The sequence below is a fragment of the Protopterus annectens genome, chromosome 2.part0, assembly GCF_019279795.1.
Source record: "Protopterus annectens isolate FY-2018-M chromosome 2.part0, PAN1.0, whole genome shotgun sequence".
NCBI lineage: Eukaryota > Metazoa > Chordata > Ceratodontiformes > Protopteridae > Protopterus > Protopterus annectens.
This window is the reverse complement of record NC_056728.1, coordinates 1,929,505,024-1,929,529,331: the sequence shown is the minus strand read 5'-3', so window position 1 is coordinate 1,929,529,331 and position 24,308 is coordinate 1,929,505,024.

The following is a 24,308-nucleotide window of genomic DNA, read 5'->3' as shown; positions in this document are numbered from 1 at the left end:
CCCCTACCTAACTAGTTTATTACACTACGCAGTTATAGTACGTGCCATGGACATTACTGGAGTATGCTTTCCTCAAAGGTGTATTTCACAATGAATGACATCAGCAGGATTACCAAAGTAGGGCATTTCAACTGTACTGCGAGTGACTAGCCTAAAATGCATTGCTCCCTACACAGACAGTGAGACACACATAAAAACATCCACAACTGACATATGTGGGTATAGAACCCCTGACCATGGTCTATATCACACTACAGCATGGATCTGTTATAGGATGCACCACAGGGATTACTAGAGAAATCTTTCCCCAAAGGTGTATTTCACAATGAATGACATCAGCAGGATTACCAAAGTAGGGCATTTCAACTGTACTGCAAATGACTAGCCTAAAATGCATTGCTCACTACACAGACAGTGAGACACACACAAAACATCCACAACTGACATGTGCGGGTATAGAACCCCTGACCAAGGCTTATATCATACTACAGCATAGAGTAGGTATAGGTCGCACCACAGGGATTACTAAAGAACCGTTTCCCCAAAGTTGTATTTCACAATGAATGACATCAGCAGGATTGCCACAGTAGGGGATTTGAAATGTACTGCGAGTGAGTAGCCTATAATGCATTGCTCCATACACAGACATTGAAACACACACAAAACATCCAGAACTGCCATGGGTGGAGATGGAACCCTACCACAGTTCTAAATGACACTACAGTAGTATGCAGTTACAGGACATGCTACAGAGATTACTGAGCTACAACCTTCCCAGAGGTGTATTTCTAGGTGGGTGACATTGGCAGCCTTGCCAAAGTTGAGTATTTGAATTCTAAGGAGTGTGAGTACCCTAAAAAGCATAGTTCTCTACTCAGTCAGAGACACACAGATGCCAAATCTGAGGTTGGAACATCTACCTAACTATGTTATCACACTACAGCAGTACGCAGTTACAGGACGTGCTACAGAGATTACTGGGCTTCACTCTTCCCAGAGGTGTATGTCTAGGTGAGTGACATCAGCACTCTTGCCAAAGTTGACTATATGAATTGTACGGAGTGTGAGTAGCCTAAAAATCATTGCTCTCTACTCAGTCAGGCACACACACACACAGTTACCAAGTTTGGGGTTAGAACACCTATCTAGGTGCTTTATCACTCTAAAGCAGTGCTCAGTTACAGGACACACTACAGAGATTACTGGGTGGTGACTTTCCCAGAGGTGTATTTCTAGGTGAGTGACATCAGCAGCCTTGCCAAAGTTGAGTATATGAATTGTACGGATTGTGAGTAGCCTAAAAAGCATTGCTTTCTACTCAGTCACACACACACACAAACAGTTGCCAGGTCTGGGCTTAGAACAATTACCTAAGTGCTTTATTACACTACAGCAATTACAGGATGCGCTATGGAGATTACTGGGCTATGACTTTCCCAGAGGTGTATTTCTAGGTGAGTGATATCAGCAGCTTGCCAAAGTTGAGTATATGAATTGTATTATATGGAGTGTGAGTAGCCTAAAAAAGGCATTGCTCTCTACTCACTCAGACACACACACACAGATTCACACACAAACACACACACAGTTGCCAAGTCTAGGATTAGAACACTACCTAACTACTTTATCACATTACAGCAGTACACAGTTACAGGACACACTACAGAGATTACTGGGCAATGATTTTCCCAGAGGTGTATTTCTAGGTGAGTGACATCAGCAGCCTTGCCAAAGCTGAGTATATGAATTATACAGAGCATGAGTAGCCTAAAAAGCATTGCTCTCTACACAGTCAGACACACAGACAAACACACTCACACAGTTGCCAAGTCTGGGGTTAGAACTACTACCTAACTAGTTTATCACTACAGCAGTACTCAGTTATCGGACGTACCATGGTGATTACTGAGCTACAGCTCTCACAAAGGTGTCATTCACATTGGATGAACTCAGCAGGCTTGTCATAATACTACTATGGGGAGGGCGGTGTGTGCATGGGCCATAACCCATTCATGTAGGGGTTGACATGCCACATGTGGGCACACACGGGGTCATATGTCACAGGTATGTGTATACAGCTACTAGATTACTACTTCCTTGTACAGTCATGTTGCACAGCTGACATGATTACCATATAGTCTGTCATGCTGACAGATACTGGTGGCTAGTATCTGCAGTGAGTGACATCTGCACCTAATGTGTTTGGGGCCCTTTGGCTGTGTGCTGGGTGGGACAGGCCCGGATGGCTCCTTGTCATGGTCAACCTCTTCCACACATCTATGTCCATTTACCTTTGGCATATTATAGTGTGCTGTCCTTACATATATGTCTGTATTACTATCCACTGTGTGTGCAAGGCAGGAGTGGTGCACACTGACATGTTTCTGCACTAAGAACTGCAACTACCAGATATGTCTGGTCCACTGGTATTTGCAGACATGGCCTTCATGTGTTTAAGTGTGTGAGCATGCACAGTATGACCTTTCAGTATGTTGTTGACTGGCATTGCCTTCATTCCTCTAAGTGTGTAAGCATGCCCAGTATGGCCATCTGGATTGCATGTGTGGATTATGTCCAGGTAGTTTGTACTGCAGTGCTGACCTTTGTGTTGTACACTGACAGATAGCATGCTGTATCTGCAGGGTATCCATTGGTCATTTAGTATTTACTGTTGCTACATTTCTGCATAGCGGGGGGGGGGGCACCTGACTGTTTCTATATTTCTACACAGGAGTGTGGGGCACACCTGATTGTTACAATAAGTGTACGTAGGATGGGGGGCACACCTGACACTTTTACACATTTGCTAGGACTGTACTGGTATGTCGGGTACTCCATTTCAGTCTGTATTCATACCTATTGTGCTGGCTAGAGGCATACCAAAGTACTACAGATCTCAGCTTTAACTACCTACATATTAGTTTCTGACTTCCTAGCCTTCACATCTTACATCCAACTGCCTGGCCTGCTGTAGTCTGTCTGTGTAGGCCTGGGGGGGGGGGTTACACATAGGGCTCATTCAGAGGCCATAGTACAGCATTTGTTTGTGTTTGTCTACACCTATCCTGCTGGCTGTAACTGTTATTGGGTATGTGACCCCCCCAACTGGCATGTGTGAGTCACTTACCTTGTGGGTGTCCCAGTATTAAGGGTGGTGCTGCAGGGCTGCCTATGTCGGATGCACATAGTACACTCCCTATACATGGTTGAGCACAGGTAGTGTCATGTTTGGCATCCCTTTTACTGTATGTGCGAGTCATTGAGAGGTGTCATTCCCTGGGTCCCTACTGTGTCAGTGCATGTGCTATGCGTTGCCTCTTTGACAAAGCCAGGGCATACTGGGCAAACCTCCTTCTGTCTGCTGGGGCAGGCTCAGGTTGCTCTTCCTCCGAGTCACTCTTTTCCTGTGCAGGCCTTGGCAATGATGGGGGGGCTGTGTGGCCCTGCAACATGCTGTTCCTGCTGCAGCTTTTTCCACAGGATCATACTGTGTAGCATGGCATATACAAGGACAATTTGGGTACATGTAGTTGGTGAGTACTGCAAGGCTCCACCAGATGTGCCCAGACACCGGAACCGTGACTTGAGCATCCCAAACACACACTCTATTATGATTCGTGTTTGTGCATGTGCCTCATTATGGAGTTCTTGTTCGGGTGTGTGTGCATTTCTGATGGGTGTCATCAGCCATGGCTCCAGTGTATATCCAGCATCCCCCTCTAGGTGACCATGTGGGATGCCCCCATTGGCAAATATCTGGTATAGCTGCGTCAGATTGCAGAGGTGGGAATCGTAGTAGCTTCCAGGGCAGCCAGCACACACATTCATTATTATGCCCTGGGGATTGCACATGACCTGGAGGTTGGTGGAGGGGAAGCCCTTGCGGTTGATGTAGACCCTACCCCGCTCAACGGGTGGTGCTTTGATGCATATGTGGGTGCAGTCCATTGCACCCACTACCTCAGGGTATTCTGCTATTTGGCGGAAAAGATGCATATTGCTGGCCAACGCCTCACAGGTGATGGGGAAATATACATGCTCACCGACATGTGCTGACATGGCATCCAGGAACTGGTGGAGTACCCTGGATGCTGATGCCTGTGATATCCCCATCATATCTCCAGTTGGCCTTTGGAAGGTACCTGTAGCTAGTATTCTTAGGCCTACACATACCTTGTTATCCACTGGGATGTGTTCCCCTCTGCTAGTTCTGTGTGTGAGGTGTGGCCGGCACAGCTCAACCATTTGCTGTAGGAGGTCCCTGATTACCCTATAGTACTCTACTATCTACAGCTCATGTAGCCCTTGGTAGGTTACCCTGCGTATGTACACTCTTCTCCGTCTCCTCACTGTGGGTTGCTCAGCAGCATTCACATCCTCAACACCCTCAGCTTCTTGCACATGCTGGTTTATGATAGTAAAAGCAGCCCCTAACATTTTTTCTCTTGCTTTAATTTTGTAAAATTTCCCCATTTGTATACACCGGTAGTGCAGAGTTTTGGGGGGAAACAAGGGGGAAAGGTGTTTGCATAGTTTATAGTGTTGGGCTGGGCTGGTCTGCTGCCTGTGTGATTGGCTGATTCTGATACATTTCACCTGTCAGTTAAGCTAGTTCTCCTTGGTTTTCTTCCTACTGCTGTTTTCCCCTCCCATTGCCTTCCTGCTTACGCTTGTGTGCGCGCCGCGCAAACGGGATGCTCAAATGTACACAGAGCTGCTATTTTCTGGTTTAACTTCCTTTTTCTGCCTGTAAAACCTGGTGTGCGGCACACACACCCACCTACACTTTGTAAAGAGAGCTAGGCAGGTTTAAACACACCCCTAGCTTAGCTGTTCTAAGCTAGGAGCAATCCTGAGCCACAGGACTCCAGTCCACTTACAGTATGCCTGGCACACACCCTCATGATGTAACCTATATCCTAGTCTTGCACCCAGCTATTCATACTCTTGCACTGTTGGGACCCGTCTCACATGCTGGGGAAAACTGGGATTCACTATCCTTTCCCTCATTTGCATAGGATTGACTGCTAATGCATAGTTACATGTCTCACACTGAGCCTCCCCCTTAGCAACCACTACTCACTGGCCATGTTGTCTTCTGCCTGCCATTGACTTGCATGGCAGAATACTGATTTTAGTTAGAATACCCATTTTAAGTTTATTTGCTTATTTTCCTCTTGATGCTGTGTGCGTGCCGCTGCCCTATGCTTAAACAGCAGAGATTGGTGAAAAAAAAATAAAAGTGTTTTTTTTTCATTTTTTTTATTGTTTGCAATGCCAATGGCCTTATACTTGGCCATTGGCATGCTTGCTCAGTGATATGCAGCCTTTATTTGGAGCTGTCATAGCTCCATTTTTGATTTTGCAAAAATGTACTTGGTTACTAACCGAGAACATTTCTGCAAATTGCACTAGTCTTGCACGGACTATTGCAAGCTTCCTGGATTGTGAAATCACCTTATTTGCATGGATTTCTCCTGCAAATTAGGTAATTCGCATACCAGGGCTTAGTCCATGCAGGATTAGTGCTGGAGCTCTCGTGCATGCTCCTGCCGGCTGTTCCTGGATTGCACGGCAGCATATTGCCTGCATGGGCTCCTGCACTCATCTTGCACTTCGTGCAAGCTTTTGAGAATACGGGGAATATCTTTCTCTGATTTGATAAAATGATAGTCGTTCAGTGATAGTTTTATAATTCTCCTTTGAACCTTATGAAATCCTGTTATCTTACTTTAAGGATTCACCACATTAACTATTTTGACATTTTTGATGGGGTGCCAGAAGCTGAGAAGTGTAGGTGTGTGTGTGTGTGTGTGTGTGTGTGTGTGTCTATATGCATCTCTGCTGTAGGGAAATAAAATTCCAGCTTGCCTTATCTGTGCAGGTATTCCTTTAAGAAGACAGGAATAGATGTGTACTTGTTTACTCATCCTATACTTGGATTTTAAATTTTACATTTATACCTTGTTTTAGATCTTGTCTTTAACTGAGTATATTAGGAAGCCTGAGTATAATGATACAAACTGGGAATGTTGTCATTTGTCTACCTGTATTTTTCTTGTGTTCACCCCATTTTGGTTTGAAATGCACTGGACACATCTATGATCAAGAATTTATAACCTTCAGGGATTCTGCAGTACACAGCTAAGACAATGGTAACGCTCTTCTACAAGGTCTGCTGTAACAGTTATTAATGGATTCAGTGAATCATTTGTGACACCCGCATTTTATGAAAATGCATACAGTGGAACACAGTTATAACAGAACTCCCATTTACTGACACGGACTAGCAGTGCTGAGAGGTATGTTTCATCGTCTGATGCTAGGAATGGAGTGTCCGGTCTGTAAAATAACATGATCACGTGTAATAGTTGCAGTTGTGGTAATGGTAACTAACTAAAGCAATGTTCCTGTTAAATAAAAGCATACCTATCAGCTATCCAGATTTTTGCTTATCAGTCTTGATTTTCACATTTGCTATTCCCTCCTAAAATGTTTGATTTTTTTTGTAAATAAATTAGGATTAAACAAAATTAGTTATGCCAGATTTCAGAGTTTCACATGTATTTTGCTCATAAACTGAAAACGGATGCAAAACCCAATGTTTTATTTTAAATCTTTTGGGAAAACAAAACCAAACTTTAGTTCACACTGGGAACTAAAAGGAGACTGTGACTGCTGATTTACAGGATATTCCAAGTAAATTGACACTCTGGGTGGAATAAACATGACGTAATTAAAGAGGGTGTTGCGTTCATCAGTTTAAACACAGACCCGAATTTTCAACACTGGGATTGTCCCTTTAAAGTGGCAGGTTCAGCACTGCTTACCAATGGGCAAATCCATTTTGCTGGGCTACTCATTGCTTAGGAGTCACATTTACACAATGCTTACACCTGGTAATCAGAGTTGTGCAATGCTTAGCATTGCTTATTTTTAATTTTATAGACTATCTGATGTATGACATTGATTCATCACTCATTACATATTGTAAATTTGTTTACTGCCCCTGACATCCCCCAATGTGCTTTCATTACATTTATTCATGTGTGACTATACTGTATGGGGCACATGTTTATATGGGGATTACACAAATTTATTAAACTGACACCTCACATCTGGACCTAATGCAGTACTCCGTTTAACAAAAATGATGTTATTTAGTAGGTAATACAAAAAAAAATTGTTTATGCACCGCTGTCACATTTAATACATAAACTGGTTATAGTGGGGATCAAACCAGGAATGGCTGCTTGCAAAGTGCACTCTCTAACCACTATACTATTGCAATACTGCTTACATTGAATGTCTTTTGTTATTTAACTTCTTGTGCTGTTTAAGCTGGACTAAGTGTAGCTAAGCAATGGGCAAACCTGTGCAGCTACGCTTAAACTTTATCACATTTATAAAAAAAAAAAAAAAGTTTTGTTGCATTATTTTAGCTATACCCATCAGAATATCCCTGCTAATGATAAACCCTGTACATTCATCAGCTTTCTGCTTCATGGTGGGCATACCTCTTAGAGCACAAAATCTGGAAAAACCCTAAAATGATAGGGGGACAAATGGGGACAGATTTTAAATATTGCTCTTACAAACTTTTAAAAAGTTGATATAATAATAGCTATTTGCATTAGAATTAATTTTCTGAGGATGTGGAGTCTTAAACTCAAATGTCTGTCATTATTTAATGACTTCAATACTCAATTATTTGCCAGGAAAGTACAGATTTTAGGAGGAACACATCAAAAATATGAGGCAAACATCTGAACATTCTGAGAAACTCTGTACAGTTGCGAGGCATACGGTGGTGTGAGTGTGGCATTTGTCCCTTTTGCCTTTGCCACTTTTGTTTTCCTGATGTGTTGGGGTGTTATGAGCATTCTCACTCATTTTAATTGCTGAAAGGCAATTCTGGAGTGCAGGGGCATGTGTATTGTGAGAGCTCTGCTCTCGGACACAACCCCTGCACTCGTACTCAGCTCCATGTCCATTTAACAGCACAGGCAGTGCGCCTTCATGAATATGCAAGGCACACTGCCGTGCTGTACAGGAACAGTCCCTGCCATGCAGGAATAACTTATTCCTGCATGGCTACTTGCTGAATCCCAGGGAATGCATATATAACAAATAAGCAGTGCTAGGTGATTGAGGAGTATAAATACTGAACTTTTTCAGACTAGCAAAGCTTTGTCAATAAATAACAAGTATATGACAAGAAATCCATCCTTCTCATTAACTTAGACCCACCTATTATAGTGACATTAAACAGTGAAATGCCAATTAAATCTCTTTTAAGTTACTAAATTAGTGTGCCCACATATTGACAAGTTGCTTTATCTAAAATATACTTCTAATGTGTTTTAGACCTTAAAAAGGGAAGGTGAATATTTGATTTCATAAAGAGTATATTCTACATTTCTTTACCTAAACTGGGAAGCCCATGGAACTGTCCTATGTAATTTGCAAGAAAATATCAAGGTGAATATCAAACTCTTCCTATATAAAAAAGTTAAAATTGTGTGCTTTGTTATGGATTTTTAATGTAATAATTTATGACAGTGAACTAAAGTATGCATGGATGAGCATGTTATTTAAAGATATCTTAAAGACAAGTACGATTTTGTAGTAAGCAAGTAAACATCTGGTTTTCTTTGAAATGATGAGATGATATTCTGTCATTGAAGCACCAGTTATAAAAAGATGATTTTATGAAATTTTCTGCAGCATTTTATATGCTTCTTAGATGACTCTACAGTTTCTGCAGTGCTTGCTAAAGATAAGAAAGGATCACCCATTTGTCAAAGTTTTCCAGACTTAGTTTGAGAGGTGGCTGTCAATTTGGCATCAAGATGCAAATGTGGCAGTCTCAGTAGTTTAACAGGTAGCACACTTGCCAAAGGTGCAAAAGACTGAAGGTTCTATTGCCACACTAGGTAGTTGGGTTAATTTTCCAATGCTGGAACTGAGATGCAACATAAAGGGGGTACTGTACTCCTGAGTGTACTATCCATTGGATAAGACATTCAGCTGCGGCCCATTTGCCTGAAGTGTTGGCATTTCAGGTGGATGTTAAAGATCTTATACTACTTATCAAAAGGAATAGGAGAAGTTCCACATCCCCTTGTCAAATTTCCCCTAGTAAGTATGTTCACCACCTTTGGCTACCCTGAAAAAAGTCCACTGACCTATTAGGCTAACTTGGTCAACAAAGTGTGAATAAAATAAAATTAATAGCCTTAACCTTAGAAATGGATTTTGTTATATGCATGAAAAATGTCATGGTAGTATCCACCCAAACTCATAGCTGTTTTATAAATCTTGAAAAATTCATTCAGAACCACACCTGTAAGAGTAGCATCCAAGTTTGGTCTGACTCCACCCATCCTTTTATAGGTAATAAAGTTTGTTTCAGAGAGGTTTAGCTTAAGACCAATATTTGTACGTATGAAGAAACACATATGTGTAAATCTCATCTAAGTTTTAGTCTTTACGAGAATTTCAAAATATCTTATCTTCAAAATAACAAAAGCAGTAACCACAATTAAATCAGATGAGTGGAACATTTAAGAACAACGAAAAAAAAAGAGTCTACAAAACATAACATCGAGGAAGGATTTTGTAAACAATTTATAGTTAAGTGGAAGGATGATTTATGGCAATGATAAAGAGGTTTTGGATCACCCTGCTTTCCCTACACAATAAAGTTGTCCTAGTGATAGAAGTAGACTTGGGCTCACTGAATTAAATGAGTTCTTTATATTACAAAGGTTAGTCCAGTTTACCCTCTTTTGTCTATTGCACATAAGAAGGGCAGTATAAGAGCTATGGCCCTTTTTGAAGCCATCCATCTATCAATAATCAGGATATAGGAAATAAAATGTTATTTTTCTCAAGTGGCAAAATGTTTACAGTAGTATCTGATAAAATATACAACAATTAAAATGGTTTGGAGGATTCATTTCTGTTTGATAGCCCCTCTGTAGGTAAGACAATGCCAACTGGTGCTTTCCAAAGAGATGGAAAAGTACTAATATAAAGCAAAAAGTTAATAACTGCTGTAAATGTATCAAAAGCCTAATTCCAGATAAGGATTATCTGCCACTTCTTGGCCATAGCATGCTAACATCCTTATAATTTTATTTGTCATAGATAGAAGCAATTTGTTAAAGTTGAAATACAGAGAAAAATCTGAACAGCCTATGCCTTTTCCTACCTTCATCAAATCTGTTAACAATATCCATTTTTTTTGCTTTCTTAACTACATTACAGTTGTGAACAATGGTTTTCTATTAGATAATGACGTTGTTAGTAATGTTAATTCTCCTATGGTGCCTGTAGCCGCTAATCAATCTTATTTACCAGAGACATTGGGTGTTACATTCGTAACAATTTTTAACCTTAATAGTAAAGAATGTTTTCAGATTTTGTCAAAAAATTGGGCACTTTTTAAGAACGACACTAGTGTTTTTCAAAGTGTTGGTGAACACCCTGTGGTAATTTACAAAAAAGCTAAGAATCTTAAAGCTTACTTTGAACATCACTCAACAACATGTGTTAGGACGGTGGGTATGTATAAATGCCAAGCATGTAATTACTGCTAATATATTATTGAATCTAATAGATTCAAAGTTCACAACCAACAATACTACCTGTGACTGAGGGTGAACTGTAATTCAAAAATGGTAGTTTATTTAGCTCAATGTCAGTCTTGTTTGGCCTTCTATATTGGTAAAACAGAAAGGTGGCTCTGTGATCGTATTTACGAACACGTTTATGCTATCAGAAAACACAAATCTGAGAACGCTTTGGTGAAACATGTTTTACAGAACCCTAACCATTCCTTTAAGTTTTTAATTATTGACCAAATTCGTCAAAATCCTCTCGGCGGACCAAATACATTCAAGTTAGAAGAATTGGAGTTAAGCTGGCAGATTAGGTTGAATGCTTACAGTACACCCGGCTTAAATGAGGGTTGTTCTATCAGTAGCACTCTCAAGCTTAAAAGTCTTATTAGATAAAACATTGTTTTCTATATTGTGCTTTGTTTTATGGTGTAGGTTATTATTTGTATTTTTGCATAGTGTAATTTAGGATGCTTGATATTTTGTAATAACTGACTTTTTATAGTGTTAGTTTTTATGAGTTAGTGAGCAGTGTTTTAAGTGGCTGTCAAACTCAGCTATCTTTTTAAATGATTTTACTTCTTAATTGTTCTTACTGAGTTAATGATTAGTTAATTGATACTATATTTAAAAGGTCTTTTGATGTGATTCAAAATGTCTGAGGAAGTTTGTAAATGTAACAAACGAAAAGCGGTTAACATTTCAATGCATTTCTGGTGCCGTTCTACAGTTTCTTTCCTTGTTTTTTGGTTTATAGTTTGTTTTTCGCTCATTTCACATTTTGGTTTTCTCTATGGCGTCTGGATTAGATTCTGAGGAATCCGGCACCTTGTTTAATAACACTCCTGAAGTTTTAAGAAACTCCGAAGGGATTAGTGATTGTACACCTATGAAGGCTTCAGAAACAGAGAATAGTAATGTTTTGAATATACTACTTTCACGCTTAGATATTTTAATGGCGCGATTGGACAATTTGGAATGCCAGCATGGCATTCATAAAGCACCACTCACACTGAATTCTTTGAAGGAATCAGTCCAGACTGAAGTGGATCGAGTAACTGGACACCCAGCTTCTTTAATTTCCAACCAACAAAGCATTGAATGCGGGCAGAGGAGTATTCCGGCCAGCGATGCATTTTCTTTACACAATCAGCGATTACCTGCAGCCATAAATGACTGTGTGGATGGTCAACATAGAAACAATGGAGTTCCAACTACTCGGATTAATGCAACTGTACTTCCACCTGCTTCCATTTTTCCTGGGTCACCGGTACCTGTTGCTCAAGCTCCAAACATGGTAAATAACAGTTCGGGTTTTAATATTAATAACTGGTTGGCTGACAACTTTTCTTTTTCGTTGTCAGCAAATAGTTCAGTGCAACAAAGCGTAGTTAATGGTAGTGAGCAGCCTGACATTTCCTTTAACTTGAAAAATTTGGATACTTTACTTGTAAAACTGAAAAAGACACAGTTGGAAATTTCTTATTTTCAGGAATGCCTTAAGCTTAAAATTGTTCCAAAAGGCTTAAGGCATTATCAATATCCAACTGGGCTGGTAACCAATTCACCTTTCCACAAAGATTTACTTGCTTTGTTTGACCGTTAAGGTCTGGAATTGCTAGACCTTATGATTAAACATTATTCTTTGTCAGTGGATATGTTAAGTAAACAGGTCTTTGACTTAGATGAGAAAATTAAAACTGGCTCTGAGTTCTTCCGTTATAAGTATGAATATGGTAGGATCTTTTCCAGCATTGATCAGTACTTAATTAAACTTAAAAACAATAAAGTCAAGAAGCTTGATAGAGACACTAAAGCTTACCATGAAGGGTCAGCGTATCCACAACCAGCTTCAGCACAAGTTTGGCATGGTCCTCCTAGACCTGTTCACCCTTCACCTGGTAATGGAACCCCTTTTTCTGACACAGGAAATAACCATGTTTTGGATAATTCTACTTTTCCTGAGATGAGTCCTGATGAATTATCTCAAATTGATTCTAGAAGGGCTGAGGGTGTACAGAATAATAACAAGACTGGTCATTACTATCTGAGATCCGATGACCCTACTTTTTTAGGAGCAAGACAAAAACAGCAGACTGGTCAGTTCAGACAGAAAAATAAACAGAAGCCCAGATAATTAATGACATATGTTTTTCTGGCGATATTACAGATTCTGTTTACCCATCTTTGTTGCTTGATGTAAATGTACCTGTTCGTATACCTGAAGCTGTTGATCTTTCTATTGTGACAACTGCTTTAGATGTCGATGACTGTGATGTAGTTATTAATGACATTAATGAGTTACCAATTAACACTTTGACTATACTTAACAATGAGAATGGAGATTTCAGGGTATATAATTTTTCTTCAGTTGATATTTCGCCTGACCTAGTTGAACTGTTGTCTAAAGGTCACACGCATGTTCCAGCTCAGAAATTAGATGTTGTCAAAACTATTATTGATTTAAAATTATTTACTAGGAAACTTAATCTTAATTTAATAATGGACAACACCAACATGCTTGACACTAACACCTTTAGGATTCCTAGTGTGTTTAATCCTCCGTTACACCCTTTGTTGCAAGTCTTTGAGCTTATTTGCGAACTCGACATTCGCCAAAGGTTCCAGATGGGGCAACACAGGGTTAATTATGGTAGAAACTCCAAAGTCGTAAAGGAGTGTTTGGAATTCATTAAATTACATGACATTAGGTTTTGTAAACCTGACAAGGGTGGCGGTGTAGTTGTGTTTGATAAGACCGATTATAATGCAAGGATGGTCCATCTCTTGAACTCTCCCTCTTATTCTGTTAGTTCAAGATCAGAAATTAACAATGCATATCATATCATTAAGAACTCTATTGAGGACATGTTTATTGAGGGAAGAATTACTCAGAATTTTTATAGTTATATGTCAAAAGTGTACCCCCGTTTTTCTTGCTTATTCGGTATACCTAAAATACACAAAGATCTAACCAACCCCCCAATGAGACCTTTGGTTGATGGTAGGGGATCTCCCACCTACCCTTGTGCAAAAATTGTGGATTCTATTTTACAAAAATACTTGGTTAAATTTAACCAAATTTGTAAAGACTCTTGGATGTTTCTGGATAAAATTAATAAACTAGAGGTCAATTTGCGATATCATTTTCTTACTATTGATGTCAAAGACCTCTACACGTGTATTCCACATGATATAGCTCTCAAGTGGATTGACCAAATGCTAAGGTCACATGGCAGCACAAGAAATGAGTTGGATCTTGTTCATGAACTTTTAGTCTTAATTTTGGACAATAACGTTTTCATTTTTGAAGGTAACTTCTACCTTCAAAAAGTTGGTGTTGCTATGGGCTCTCCTTGTGGTGCCAGTGTGGCTAACATGGTTATGGCCCACTGGGAACATCTGTTTGTATTCAACAATTGTGAGTTTAAAGATAAGTTATTTTTTTATACCCGTTACTTGGATGATATTTTCATTTTACTTGACGGTGATAGCTCTACTAGTGACTCACTGGTTGAATACTTTAACAAGACCACCCACTTTTTGAAGTTTACTTCCACCTTTAATTCGGAGTCCATAGCATACCTTGATATCTTATTGTCTAAAGATTACTCTATCCAAAAACTAATAGCTACCATTTATAGAAAGAGTACTTATTCCAACTCATTTCTACACTTTTCTAGCTGCCATCCAGTCCATCAAAAACGAGCTATAGTAAAGGGCCAATTGGTTAGGGCTGCCCGTATAATTACTTTAGATAAGTACTTCCATACTGAATGTGCCCACTTAAGAGGCATGTTTATACATTGTGGCTACCCTGAATACATGGTTGATGAGATCATAGAAGAGGTAACAATTAAACGTTCAAGTCATTTTTTATAAACCAATTTTGAACAATGGTTTTCTATTAGATAATGATGTTATTAGTAATGTTAATTATCCTATGGTGCCTGTAGCCGCTAATCAATCTTATTTACCAGAAACATTGGGTGTTACATTTGTAACAACTTATAACCTTAATAGTAAAGAATGTTTTCAGATTTTGTCAAAAAATTGGGCACTTTTTAAGAATGACACTAGTGTTTTTCAAAGTGTTGGTGAACACCCTGTGGTAATTTACAAAAAAGCTAAGAATCTTAAAGCTTAGTTTGAACATCACTCAACAACATGTGTTAGGACAGTGGGTATGTATAAATGCCAAGCGTGTAATTACTGCCAATATATTATTGAATCTAATAGATTCAAAGTTCACGACCAACAATACTACCTGAGACTGAGGGTGAACTGTAATTCAAAAATGGTAGTTTATTTAGCTCAATGTCAGTCTTGTTTGGCCTTCTGTATTGGTAAAACAGGAAGGAGGCTCCGTGACCATATTTACGAACATGTTTATGCTATCAGAAAACACAAATCTGAGAATGCTTTGGCAAAACATGTTTTACAGTATCCTAACCATTCCTTTAAGTTTTTAATTATTGACCAAATTCATCAAAATCCTCGGGGTGGACCAGATACATTCAAGTTAGAAGAATTGGAGTTAAGCTGGCAGATTAGGTTGAATGCTTACAGTACACCCAGCTTAAATGAGGGTTGTTCTATCAGTAGCACTCTCAAGCTTAAAAGTCTTATTAGATAAAACATTGTTTTCTATATTGTGCTTTGTTTTATGGTGTAGGTTATTATTTGTTTTTTGCATAGTGTAATTTAGGATGCTTGATATTTTGTAATAACTGACTTTTTATAGTGTTAGGTTTTATGAGTTAGTGAGTGGTGTTTTAAGTGGCTGTCAAATTCAGCTATCTTTTTAAATGATTTTACTTCTTAATTGTTCTTACTGAGTTAATGATTAGTTAATTGATACTATATTTAAAAGGTCTTTTGATGTGATTCAAAATGTCTGAGCAAGTTTGTAAATGTAACAAACGAAAAGCACTTAACATTTCAATAAATTTCTGGTGCCGTTCTACAGTTTCTTTCCTTGTTTTTTGGTTTATAGTTTGTTTTTTGCTCATTTCAAGTTTACAGTTGTGAAGTATGTCCAAGCAGATCGGCTGCTGAATGGAAACATTTGTAAGTATTCATCAAGATATCTGGTGCTATCCTTGTCATGCCCTTGAATAGTTAATGAGAGCATATATTTAAGTTTCATAGGAGGATACTTGACAGCTGGCTTAGACGGCTTCTTTTTCTTAGTCGATTATTTTATCAGTTGGTATTATCACATAAGGTTAACTAGCTTCTATTTTCTATTCTAGAATATTATCTGACAATGATATGTTGTTTTTTCGGAGAATGCCATGTTTAAGTCATGTTTAGAGGCCCACCAATACTTTTTTCAGTATTTTAGAGAATGGGCAAACTGTACATCAGCACCCTGATTGGAGAATGGATGTTGTCCAGCAGGGTATTAATGTACAAGTAATGCCCACTGGAGCTCGGGGTGCAAAAAAACTGACAGCTGTCATTACACTCACTAAATAGCACTGTTGCTGTTTAGCGAGTTTAAAAAAATAAAATAAACAGAAAAAAAGTGTATGTATATGAGTGTGTTTATGTTTCTGCCTGCAGGTTTGAGTGAATGTGTATAAGAAAGAATAGACTGTGTGTGTGAAAGATCGAGAGAGAATGAGACTGATCTTGTGTGAGTGAATAAGTGTATGAAAGCAGAGGAGACTGTGTGTGTGTGAGATCGAGACAGAGAGAGGTTTTGTGTGCCTAGCTCTCAACTGTCCAAATTTTTGATGAATGTCTAGATTTCTGCTTCATATTTTTTGCCTGTTCCTCATAAAATTTGTGGTTTTCTGAAGTTTTGTGGCAAATCACTGAGGAGTGACTTCATTAAATAATGACAGGCATTTGAGTTTCAAGCTTTATATCTTTCAGAAAATGAGTTGTAGTACAAGACCTTTTATTCTAGCAACTTTCTAAGTTTATAAGAGCAATATTTAAAAAAAAAAATGTCTCTATTTTTGGGGCCCTGTCCCCCCATCATTTTTGGCTTTGCCCAGATATTTTGTGCTAAGAGTTTGAGAGTTATGCTTGTGTGAGTGAATGTGAGTATGAAACCAGAGGAGATTGTGTGTGTGTGTGTGTGTGTGTGTGTGTGTGTGTGTGTGTGTGTGTGTGTGTGTGTGTGTGTGTGTGTGTGAAAGCAGAAGAGACTGTGTATGAGAGAGAGAGAATGGGTTCTCTGTAAAATTGTTGTGTTTTACTTATTTATTTTCTTAAGTACTATATTATTTTTATATATATTTTTGATGTAAAATGTTTCCTCCAACACCATTAACATATACTACAGAAAGTTTGAAATATTAGGTGGAGGAACTATTTTACATCAAAAAAATATATATAAAATAATATAGTACTTAAAAAAAAATAAGTAAATCACAACAGTTTTACATAGAGACCATTCTCTAAGCGCAATAATACCCTCCAGGATGTGTGTTAATGTATAGTTAATACCCTTCCAAGGCACTAAGCAAGCAATAATGCCCTCCAAGGTGTGTGATAATGTGCAATTAATGCCCGTCCAAGGGTGTTGTGAGACCCGATGCTGCAGGCAGAGGGCCTCTACACCCCTGGAAGGGCATTAATTACACAACATACACCACACCCTGGAAGGCATTTTTGCACTTAGAGAATGGGCTGTCTGTAAAATGGTTGTGTTTTGTTTACTTATTTATTATTTTTTTTATTACTATATTATTTTGTTATATATTTTGGATGTAGAATAGTTCCTCTGCCTAATGTTTCAAAGTTGCTGTAGCATATGTAAATGGTGTTAGAAGAAGCATTTTAGATCCAAAGTTTATACTTTAAAAAATATCTAGATATCTGCTTTATTTTTTGGTCCCTTACTGCTAAAATGGTTTCTTGCCCATCATTGGGTATTGAAGTCATTAAATAATGACATACATTTGACTTTCAGACTTTATTTCCTTCAGAAAATTCATGTTAACACAAATCCTGTTATTTAAATTACTTTTTAATTTTTTTTTAAGTATAACATTTAAAATCTGTTCCTGTTTTGGAGCATTTGTCCCCCCTTTATTTTAGGCTTTATCCTCATTTCTTGAGCTAAAAAGTTGAGAGGATTGATCTCACTGTCCCTCCCTCTGTCACACAGACACTGCTCCCTCAAACACACACACACACACACACACACACACACACACACACACACACACACACACACACACACACACACACCTGTACAAGTGCATGCTATCACAAGTCCTATTATTGCAGCAACTTTGTGATTTTTTTAAACAGGAATATGTTTCTGTGTTGAGGCTTTGTTCCCCCTTAAGTTAACTGAACAAAACATAAAATAATCTAAGAGGTGAGAGGTATGAAAACTTCTTGACTGCTGCCTGTGTTGGATCGCTCTCATGCTTCACTCTGTCTCTTTCATTCACACACACTTCACGTTCATGCACTCATTCACACACAGAAACATAAACACACACAGAAAAACACACACAAGCAATTTTTTTCTGCTATATTTAGATTTTACACTCACTAAACAGCAAAAGGGCTGCTTAGCGAGTGTAAAATAACTGCTCAGTCATTCTTGCTTTCACTCACATGCATGCATACACACACACATACAGACACACACGCATGTGTGCGTGCGCACTTCTGTTTTTCAGTTTTCTTATTTTATTAATATGTTTTACACTTGCTAAACAGCTGAAGTGCTGCTTAGTGAGCGTAAAATAATGGCAAATGTTTGTTTTTTCCAGTCCGAGCTACATGGCAGCTTGATATGCTGCCGTGAAGCAGTGGACTCATTTTTCAGCGGGCATTACTTGTACATTAATACCCTGCTGGAGAACATACATTAATACCCTGCTGGAGAATGTTCATTGTTCAATCAGGGTACTGATGTACAGTTTTCCCATTTTATAATTACACTAATACACGCCCTTTCAGGCATTATTGCTTACATAGGCAGTTCATTTTATTCCTGCAGCTTGGATGTCTGGCCATGTTTTGCATTAGTGTGATGGTTTCCTATAGGTTGAAGGCATGTGAACCATCTTAACTTCCACAATTAATTCTACATTCCAAGACAGGAGTATTGTTCTGCTCTTGCAAAAAAAAAAAAAACACTGATACCTTGGAAAGGGAATAATAAAATAAGCATTTCTGAGGAGTGAAGCCCTTTGCATGGAAGGAGAAGGATGCTTAGCCTTCCCTGGAAACATGATTGTGTAATGTTTATAGTTGTAATTCGTGGTGTAAAATAGTTATAGTTTCTAGTACCACTGCTTTAGAAACTTAGTGTAATAATTTGCTTATTTGACCAATAACACTGTTTTGGGATTTGGGATTAAGATGTCATTGCAGATTTATGTGCTAGCATCTTTGTAACTGAATTTGCCAGCCAATGATGTCTGCATGCAGCTGAGTCTGAATTCTGTTAATGCTCATTTGACTGAGGTAAGCATTTTAGTGAGTTTTTTTTTTTTTGTCCATCAGCTACAAATCTTGTTGCTCCATTATAAATCAGTGTTCAGTAGTTCACAACCATTTTTGAAGCAAAGGAGGTTATGTCACATCCATGCAAACATGACATGATCTATGTAAGATGATCACCTTGGAAGTGTTTGTTTTTGATCCCAGTGAATGGTACTATTTTAGCTTATAAAGCATTCCAAGTAACCTGTACACATTATCACTTGTGAACGGTCACTTTCTTTCCAAGACACGGTGGTCTGACACAGTGTAGGGATAAGAAAGCTACCACTTTTATATAACCTAAGGCTTGCTCGAAAAGGGAAAAGGAAAATAAAATCTAAAAAAAAAAACATGACCATTTAATCATTTGAGGCCATCCATTCTCTGCAACATCCTTAGCATATGACTATCAGAATGTCTAAGCTAAAGGCTGCTGTGTCACTGGGAAAAGTGAAGCAAATAGTAGCATGATACGAGAGATTTAAACATCTCAAGCTCAGATGCTTTCCGTCTTCACTGTTAAATCCTAACATGCTTCCCAGTCTTCCTATCAAGTATTCTTAAAGACAAAACTGTTAGAACTCAGTTTTTTTTTTTTTGACTTATGCAGCCTTTCTTTTTCTGGCCAGTAATAGTCACATCTATAAACAATCTGGTTATGAAAACGTACCATTTTGTGAAAGTGGGGTAACTGACCACTTTATAACATTTCAGAGGTATGTGGCATATGCAGTCATACTCCTTTCTGAGAAATCTTTAACTTAACATTTCCATAAAAAAATCCTTCGTATGGAAATCTATTGCCATCATTCCTCTTCAGGTGCTAATCACGATTTAACAATACTTCATCCTCTAGTTACATCTGTCTCTACTCAGTGCTGACTTAGATTCTGGAAAGAACCATGCTTGTTTGACTTCACCATCATTGGGTCCTTATGGCCTGATAGGTAAAATATGTGTATAGTCAAAGATGACAGACTACCATTATTGTTCTTTGAATTTTTAAGAGGAGATATTGCTGAAGTACTATGCATATTTTGTAGTGGCACAACATAAGCTTAAACTAATATTTTAACCTTCTTCCCCGGATTTAACTGTCATGACGTGGATGCGGTACTTGTCTGCATTTATACAGCCAGACTAGCTGCTCTTTCAGTCAGGGCTTTGGATTTTCCTCAGGCTAACATTAATTTACATCTTGAAGCAGTTTCTATATACCTGTTGCTGTGATATTGTGTGTCTTCGTGTTTCTGGACTTGGAATAAAACTGGTACGATTCAACCGGAATTCTCCATCTGCACTTTTGTTTTTACTGGTTGGTTTTTGTGCAGAAGTTTGCAGTATTTCTTTCTTTTTATCTATAGCTAAATAACATGTAGCAATGGCTGTTGTAATCCATAAATTATTTTCAGTTCAAGGCTAAATTTTTAGTGATAAAAGTTTCCACAAGCTGAGATGAAGCTGTTGAGCAAAGCGTTCTGGGTGACATTCTGAGCTTATCTGGCTTAATATTCTGCTATTTCCTGGTTGCTTGCTTGCCAAACATATTTTGTCAAAAATGCTCCAAGATCAATTCAGAAAAAAAATATCAGTTTTCCTAATCCTGCGATTACCTTTTAAACATTGCCATTAAAAACTTTTCACAGTCTTAAAAATTATTTCAAACTTGCCATCCTACATATACTTTGTTTCCTTGAACCTTTCTAGTATTTTACTGCATATTATTCTCCAAAGGAATTGAGAAGAAAGGAGTTGATAGCTAGTGCTGATCATTAGAAAGAAAACTAATCAGACATTTGGAACACTTTCTAACAAATGAAGGGATTGTTACTACTTCTTGTTGCTTGAATCTGAAAATGAAGCTTCAAGAGAAGAACACTCATTCAGAATACCACAATAAACACTTTTGTCTTGTTATTCCCTATATTAATAAGATTTATACATGGGATCTATATATAACCTTTTGTAATAGATATATATTTTGTTATGATTGAGAGTTGGTTTGCCTTATGTAATATAATTACAGTTTATAGTGCAACAATTTTAGATGTTTGTGATTATAAGTGTAAGAAAACTGTACTCTAAGCATTACACTTAGTGTTGCTTAATGCTTTAATCATTTATTTTACTTTGAAAATTTTCAGGCATTGAAAATGTCTTATTACCATGTAATAACTATAGTATAAACTGTGAAAGGAGTTGTATCACTTAGAAAACCCTAGTAAAATGCATTAATGATGATTAGGAATGGGTCTCTACTCATAACCAGCTTACTATGTGTTTGAGAAAATTATTTCAAGAAATTCACTTCAAGACCATCCCTGTCAAGAACACATGTTAAATGGTTATGATCTGACCCCGTCATAATTATAGTGCATGGAACTTTATATGTTCCATGTACAACCAGTTATAAAAAAAAATTGAAAGGCAGTAAAACATTTAGCCCTGTCAAACAGGCAAAGGCAGAAATTAAGTACCCCTCTACAGAACTAATGACTAAAGTTGTTAGATACCTCACTTTGCAACATTATAAGTAAAAGAGAGTGAAATTTTAACAGTTTAAAAAATATTTTGCTTTCTCCCACTGTTCTTTGCTGGCCAGTACTGTCCACTGATAATCATTAGCATGAGACCTGCTCTTAACAGTGCTTTGGAATACTTAAGAAAAGGTCATTAAGCACCTTTCTGATGCAAGGGTGATGCTTAACAACCATGCATTTCTCCTGTTTGTGGAGCATAATCACAGTATTCAACACACACTATATAGAGGATTATGACTGTGTCTCCAATAATAGCCAGCTTATTATATGTTTGAGATATTGATGTCAATAAGTTTACCCTGAGAGCAAAACCTGAGAGGAAAATCTAGACATCTTTGTCAAGAATACATAATAAAAGTCTATGATAGATGTCCCACTGATAATTTGTTGTAGTGAAGGAGCACAACATGTTTTACTAACTTTGAAATCTGGTAAAGCACTTTGTCTTGTCATACAACAGCACACGTCTCTGCTTATTTGCTTAAGAATTCTGGAAAAATCCAAAAATAATGGTGGGTGGAGGGGGAATGATCAAACTCGGGGACAGTTTTTAGATACATCCCTTATTCACTTAAAAATTTGGGTCTATATTAGAACACTGAACATTCAAAATTTTGAGTGTTCTAATATCGAACCCTATGAATCGAAAATTTAAAACACTGAACATTCAGAACAGCAAATTTTTTCCTAGGGAAAAAAATTGCTGTTCCAAAACACATACACACAACACAAGCACACCAAACAAACAGCAATCCAGACACATACACCTAAACTCTTACACCTAACCCTACGCTAAACTATACATACACCACTAACTATCCACTTACCTTAACCCAAACCCTAACCCTAAGATCCGTCACTATCGTAAAGTCACCTCACCCGTGCCCTAACTCACCTACTCCACCCTAACCCTCACATCCACACAATCACACACTTACCTGACCCATGCCCTAATCCTAACTCACCTAACCCGCCCTAACCCTCACGTCCTCACAATCGCACACTTTCCTGAACCCGACCCATAACTTTCCACCACAGCACTGAAAATACCAAAGCAACAGAAACAGACAACCGAATTCTTTCCCTAGGAAAAAATTTGGTTTTCTGTTTCTTCGATATTTTCAGTATTCGCTGAAAATGGGTCAGTATTAGAACACTCAAAATTTTGAACATTCGGTGTTCTAATAAAGACCCAAAAATTTGATAGAACAAAACGTTTTGCATCACTATGCATTTTCTGAGTTATAAGCGGTATATCTGATATGTAAGGCTATGGAGCGCATCATCATGGACCTATTTTACAAGGATATAGGGAATCTCCAAACTCTAGATCCCACGCAATTTGGTTTTGTGAAAGGTAGATAATGCCTGCTCAACCAGATTGACTTTTTCGAGTCAGTCACCAGAGCTGTGGATGAGGGCAAGGCAGTTCATACAGCCTACCTCAATCTGGCCAAGACCTTTGATTCCATTCCCCACTCAGGAATTATTGATAAACTCACCAAACTAGGCGTCAACTGCTATATCACTAGATGAAATGCAAAATGGCTCACAGATAGAACCCACAGTGTGAAAGTAGCAGACTCCAACTCAGACTGCTGAGAAGTCACGAGTGGAGTTCCCCAGGGATCAGTGCTGGGCCCTTTCCTGTTTGGCATCTACTTCTCAGAAGTCCAGGCCAACACGCAGGGACTCTGGCTGACCAAGTTCACAGATGACTGCAAGCTGGGAGCCATTATTAACTGCCCAAGTGATGCAGACATCCTACAGAAAGGCCTCACTGAGACCAATGACTGGTGTCGAAAACATTGCCTTAAGCTTAATACCAAAAATGTGTTGCCATCCCCTTTGGGAAAAACTAAGTTCCCTCTAATAAACACATCAATGGAAGCCCACTGAACACTGAAGGCGTTATAAGAGATCTGGGGACACAGGTTGATAGCAACATCTCCTTCAACCACAACATTGCCACTGTGGTCAGAAAGTCTTGCACATCTCATTAACAAGGGTTTTGCATCCAGGAAGAAAGAGGTCATCATCTCTCTCTACTCTTCCCTCATTAGGCCAATCATCGAGTATAATGCCTCATTTGACATGTACCTCACTAGACACATGCAACAGCTGGAAAGGCCACAAAAGTACCTCACGAAGAGGATCCTAGGTCTTAAACACATGCCCTACATGGACAGACTCAAAAACTACAGCTATTCTTTGTCTCATATCGTCTACTAAGAGGCGATCTCTGCTTGACTTACAAAGCCGAGCCTGACCCAGCTCTGTTAGAAATGCTACATCTAATGAAATCCCAATCCTTCCACACCACACACTCCAGAGACCTCAACCTCATTACCACAATCAACAGAACATGCTCCAGAGACTGCCCATGCTCTGGAATAGAATTCCTATACATGTCAAGGAGGGCAACTCACTGGCCCTCTTCAAGAGAAATCTTGATGAGTGGATGAGAATAGAAAGTTTACCCCAGGGATCACTCCAGTGTCTCTACTTGATAGAGGCACTGGGAACTAACGTCAGGCGGCATGATGCCAGGACACGTCTACAGGTTTAGCTTGTAAAGACACCAGGACCATTAGCCTAGTAGACACCTATGAAGCTCTCATGTCTAGCATTAGTGACAAACCATAATCTTCAGTGATTTATCAAAAAAAGAAAAACACCA